Source organism: Diabrotica undecimpunctata, chromosome 7 (genome assembly GCF_040954645.1).
Source record: "Diabrotica undecimpunctata isolate CICGRU chromosome 7, icDiaUnde3, whole genome shotgun sequence".
Classification (NCBI taxonomy): domain Eukaryota; kingdom Metazoa; phylum Arthropoda; class Insecta; order Coleoptera; family Chrysomelidae; genus Diabrotica; species Diabrotica undecimpunctata.
In genome coordinates this window covers 141,050,894-141,057,195 of record NC_092809.1, presented here as the reverse complement: position 1 = coordinate 141,057,195, position 6,302 = coordinate 141,050,894, and the positions used below count along the sequence as shown (strand labels likewise).

Sequence of the window (6,302 nt, the reverse complement as noted above, 5' to 3'; positions counted from 1 at the left end):
CAATTTATTTATAAATCTAATTAAAAAGAAGGTTGGATATAAAAAGTACCGATGACCATTGTTGGGGAAGCATGTGGTTCCTTTTGGAAAGGATTTTACATCGAATATGATGTATGAAAATTGCTAAAGTTGATATATATTTCTCCTTGACCGATATCCTCATTTCAGTGAGATTTTAATCTCACTCACATTGTATTATATATATATATATATATATATATATATATATATATATATATATATATATATATATATATATATATATATATATATATATATATTATATAAAAGAAAGCTTATTTCTTTAAAATAGTCCATTGTAAAATATCTTTCGGACTATCGGTAGCCAAGATATAGTTCGTCAAAGTGTGTGATTTTTATATACCTAAATGTAGAAGGAAGGAAGTTATAACTAGAAATAATGAAAAAATCCGTAAAAATTAGTAAACATCGTTGGAAGTTTCACATTTTGCCAAACCATTTCTTGGTTACCGTTAGTCCTAGAATATTTTACAGTCAACTTTCTTGTTTATTCAGTAATGCATATACCTACATGTAGGTACACGAAAAAAAAATTATAATAATAAATTTAAAAAAAAAGTCTTAAAATTTAGCAAAAATCATTTAAAGTAGAAAGCTTTGAAGAACCATACCTTACGTAAAGTTAGTCATGGATCCTTCTGTAATAGACCATTTTAAAGTTAAAAAAATTTGCTTTTTATTAAATGTAATATTGATAAAGCTGAAACTTCATACAAAAAAGTTATAGAACAATATTTGCGAAAAAAATAGGGCAAATGGCCCAAAAATGGTGTGAGTGGCGAACTTTGAAAAATCGTATCTCGGATATTATGAATCTTAAAGACTTTTACCGAACTCATTTTAAATAAGAAGGACAGAAGTTTTTTTCTATGATAAAATGCGTACATCTATACCCTTGTGGAAAAAATTTATGGGGCAAAAATTAAAAATCGCGTTTTTTCATGTTTTTTGCTTGGTTTTTTGAACATATTTTTGCCCAAAAAAATTATTTTTGACTTTGACTTTAACAGGTGACATTTTGATATGAAATTTAATTTTGAACAACTTTTCTGTAGATGTATAGATACGAAAAGTGCATAGAATTCACCCAAATGGACCCTAGTGCATTGGGACTAATTCACCCCTTTCTCAAAAACGCACCCCTTTAAATTATAGCACTCCTCAGTTTTTTCATATTTGGGGGTCTATTGATCATATGACCCCTTTAACATTGTGGTTCCTTTTAGCCCTCCATTTTGGGACATAATCAATAGCCTATAGGGCGATAAATGTAGAACGAAGCCTTCTAGAATCTTTTAGAATCTGGCCCGTATCGTAGATATCGTTAAAGAGCTTCACAGTAATGTCTAGATTTTTTCATTAAGTAATTTAATTGTTTCTGCATACGTCTGGTCCTGGGACTTTGCTACTTTTTAAGAGTTTTATAGCGTGTATCTCAGCTTTCAAAATACTTGAGCTATTCAAATGGTTTTCCAATTGTGGTAACTGTTGTGTTCTGCGATCATTAAACAAATTAGCCGTGTACAGTTTTTAGGTATAATATATATAGGAGCCCACGACACACTGAAAATTACAAGCGAGCTAAAAAGGAATTGATAACGCAGCACTAGAAGATGATGTATGAGGCGAAGCCTATAGAATTGCCACAAAAACATTAAGGACAGAGACCCCATACAGCTTTTGAGAAAAAAACCGGAAGGAAATAGCTAATACCCTATTTCCTACTAATCCCCCACAAAAGTTCACTCAAAATAATGTCAACGTCCAAGTCCACACTGACGTTTTTTCAGCTGGTCCTGATGGTGTGCCTCCTGAGGCGATAATAGAAAAATCCTGAGATGGTCTGGAGGATCCTCAATGAACTCCTTCAGAAGCAAATGTTTTCCAAAGAGATCAAACAGGCAAAACTGACGCTTATACGTCATAGCGGGCAGAGATCCCAAAACTGTTAACTCTTACAGCCTGGGGAAATTTTATGAATATTTAATTAAAAATCGCCTAGAAGACAAATTACAGATAAACAGAAGTATATCTGACAAACAGTATGGATTCAGGAAATCTAGATCTTCTACTGCCGATGCGGTAAAAGAAATAACTGACATTGTAAAAAGAGCGAGGAAGAAATGGGCGGCCCTCGTGATGTTTGATGTGAGAAACGCATTCAACTCAGCCAAGTGGGGTCACATCATCACTGCACTAGAAAAAACAAATGTTCAGATTATTTGATCAATATAATTACGAACTACTTCAATGAAATATGTCCAAGTGGCAAAACCTAAAGACCTGAAAACATCAGTAGGTGTACCGCAAGAATCCGTACCAGTACTAACTGTTTGGAACGTTCTATATCAGTTATAATTCCTATATTTGACTCCAGTCTGTTCTATGTCACAGATATGGAACATATAAATTTCTATGTCTTACTTCAGTCGACAAATGTTATTTGTCAGTTGACAACTGTGCTCTGTCATGTCACACTTCAATTCTGAAGAAAAGGAAATATCCTTTATCTATAATTTGTATAAATAAAAGGCATGCTTCAGTTAAAAATTCATTTTGCATATTAAATCTTTTCTTGGGTAAGTTATATTTAATATTTAACCAATATCTGCCTTTTTATAATTTGATTTTATTTGTGTTATAAATGCATACATAAGCTTCTCTTCCGCACATGTTCTTTTCACTCGTCCAATATGCGGTTCTTCTTCTTCTTCTTCAAGTGCCACCTTCGTTCCGAAGGTTGGCGATCATCAGGGCTATACGTATTTTCGAAACTGCTGACCGAAACAATTCGTTGCTGCTACAGCTATACCATTCCCGTAGATTCTTCAGCCAGGAGTTTCGTCTTCTTCCTATGGACCTTTTTCCTGCTATTTTCCCTTGCATAATTATTCGAAGCAGTTCATATCTTTCGCCTCTTGTAATGTGTCCCAAGTATTGCAGTTTTCGTTTTTTGATCGTAAATATGACTTCCTTTTCTTTATTCATTCTTCTCAAGACCTCGACATTTGTGACTCTCTCGGTCCATGATATTCTCAGGATTCTGTTATACATCCACAGTTCAAATGCCTCTAATTTTTTGGTATCAATCTTTTTCAACGTCCATGACTCCATTCCGTAGAACAGCACAGAAAGTACGTAACATCTCATCAGGCGAAGTTTCATTTCAAGGCTCAAATCTCTTCCGCAGAACACTCTCTTCATTTTAGTGAATATGGATATGGCTTTTTCTATTCTTATTTTGATTTCTGCTGAGCTATCGTTGTCTTCATATATAAAAGTGCCTAAATATTTGTATTTGCTAACTCGATCGATAATTTCATTGTGTAAATATAAATTTTGGACATTTTGTGTTGATTTCGATATTACCATAAATTTAGTTTTCTTTATGTCCAAAGATAGTCCATATTCTTGCGGTCCAATATGCGGTTAGTATATCTTTATTATAATATAACTAATTGATCTAATAATAGTTATATTCATTTTATCCTTGTCAATTTGCTATTATCTACTTAATATTGTAATTACTTTTAATTTTCATGTGGCAAGGAAATATTTTAAGACATATATGAAGTGGCTAACACAAGGTTACTTTTTCTAGTTTTTTGGCCTCATTTTACCGACCTTTTTGCCTAAAGAATTCTGCAGCACATGGTCGGCAATGCTGCAATACTGCAGCAGCTAAGTAGAAACCAATGACCACCTGAAGATAAAAGTATCGAAAGTCAACATCAGCAACTAACCACTATATTCTACTATCCTGTGAAGCCAATATCAGCAACTAACCTCTACATTCTGCAATCATTTGAAAACAACGTGATGTCATAAGTATCATTTTATATTTGTAAAGCTTATAGGCAAGATTTGCTTTGTGATTTTGTTCAATTTTAATTTAATATTAAAATTTTCAATTTTTATAGTTATTTATATTATTTTTCATCATTTTTCATCTTTACTTGTAAGGTAAAACGTTCTCACACCTGAGAGACTGAGCTAAATGAGGCCTAACAAATGGCTTCCAATGAAAGTTGTGAGTTTTATGTGAGTTGGCTCCCAACGAAAGCTCAATGGACCAAAATGTTAATCCCTGATGTGGTTACATGGTCCAAATGTAGGTTTTTCTTCTTCTTGTAGTGCCTATCCGATTCGGATGTTGACAACCATCATGGTAATCTGTAGTTTGCATACTGCTGCTCTAAAAAGATTTGTGGTTGTTGTGTTGAACGTTGTATACGTAGATTTTTCACCCAAGAAACCCTTCGCTTTCCTGGTCCGCAGTTTGCTTCTACTTTTCCTTGTGGAACTAACCGCAGCAACCCATATCTTTCGCTATTCCTCATAATGTGACCGAGTTATTCTATTTTTGTTGTTTTTATTGTGTTCTTTTCCTTTTTGCATTCTTAATAAAACGTCCTGATTAGTAACGTGATCGGTATAGGATATCTTTAGGATTCGACGATAAAGCCACATTTCAAAAGCCTGAATTTTCTTGCAGGTAGCACTCCGTACAACAGTATAGGAATGATATAACGTAGTAACATGATTTTTATGGTTAGTGATAAATCATGGCATTTGAATAGCTTAGCCATTTTTTGAAATGCAGATCTTGCTTTACTCTATCCCTTCATTGACTTTCGTACCAAGGTAGGTGTATGTTTTTACTCTTTATATTGGTTGACCATTCACACTGATTCTTCCAATTTTCTGTTCCTTCTGGAATAGCGTGGCCTCGAAGACAACTCAGAACACTGCATTTTTATTTGCACTATTTTCCAAAGAGAACGGAACAACCTAATATCAAAGCTAGGGGCAATAACACCCAACAATTTGATACATAAAGCCATGTAAAATAAAGTATCCTACGATGTTACTGTCGACCTAATTACGCAATTAATAAATAAAAAGGAGACGGTTGAAAGAACGAGACAGGAACAGGGGGGATGAGGTAAAAAAATTTCATATAGTGCGGTCATGGGCCCTTACAGCCCAGCCGCACGACGGAATAGAGGGCACCTTTACAGCTAGATCTATAATTATAATACGTACGATGTTTTTACGACCTCGAGTAAACCCGTTTTTTATTTTTATATTCCCCTGCGTCTTTTATCATCCCATATTTTGTCTCTTTACAATACTGTCTCTAGATTTTATTTTAACTGGTTCTTATCGTTCTTAGGTAAGAATCTTCTTCCAGTTTTTTCACTCGAATTCCCAGACTGCGCAAGGCATCTCAATGTTTCGTTCACCGATTGAACTCATCCGCGGGTGTCTTGTCTGAAGAAGGGGTGGTTTTAGTTGGTAGGCAACTGATCAGTGATGCATGCGGCGTATATATTCCATACTTTGGATGCTATGTCCTAGCATGTGTTCCTCTCCGGATTGAATTCAAGAGTACTAGAGACACCTTCTCAAGTCGGTTTTTGGAACCTTTCCACCTCAGTCCAAAAAAAGGTATTATGTATATCGCGAGGGTCCATTATTAGTTAATCTTCTTCCATTCATCTAATCATTCACATGATTATAATGCCAAATAGACTTATTTAAAGAAAACACATAATTCACACAATATACTCTTATATATTGTTAACACAAAATGTACAATTAAATGAAGCAGAGATCCAGTTCCACAGGGTATAAAATAAACTATTGCCCGTGGTATGGGCGAAGACTTTAAGGGAAGATAAGACGAAGAAGACGGTTTTGATAAACGTTTTGATTTCGATCCCACACTTTTCACTTATCCACACTTTACCAGTATAATATCATCTAATCCATTTGCTTTATCTTTCTTTATTTTTTTAAATTGGTTCAGTAATTTCCTCGTTTATTACTTTGGTAACCATTGCTGTTACTTTTTTCCGTTAGCTCAAATGGTTTTCTGTCACAGTCTTCATTTAATACACTGTCAAAATACTTTTATATCTCCTCTACTTCTTCTTTAGTTTATCGGTCTCCACCTACTCGGGTATTAGGCCACTTTTATATCTCTTTTTGACATGCTTTTCATGAATTAGTATTTTATTATTTTCATTTCGGATACATCTAATATGATTAAAATCTTTTGCTTTATTTGCTCTGTTTGGCTATTTTATAAATACATGTTTGTAACGTCTATTCTTATTAAGACCAGGGCGTTAAGCAACACCACACTGCTGGAAGAAACAAGGGGAGAAATTCTTCGAATACCCCTAAGGATATTCAAGAGAAAAACGCCTACCGTTCCATCCATCAGAATGGTGCTCTGCTCGACTGCTCAGCCC

The 6,302-nt window shown here is 34.4% G+C and overlaps 1 long non-coding RNA gene across 1 annotated transcript; it reads left to right on the top strand.

Annotated features, from left to right (window-relative positions):
* Window positions 1–2,491: 2,491 nt before the first annotated feature.
* LOC140447000 (uncharacterized) lies at window positions 2,492–3,959 on the top strand. The gene is made up of 2 exons (XR_011951553.1): window positions 2,492–2,621; window positions 3,644–3,959. It is a non-coding gene; the product is annotated as an uncharacterized lncRNA (long non-coding RNA).
* The last annotated feature ends 2,343 nt before the right edge of the window (window positions 3,960–6,302 follow it).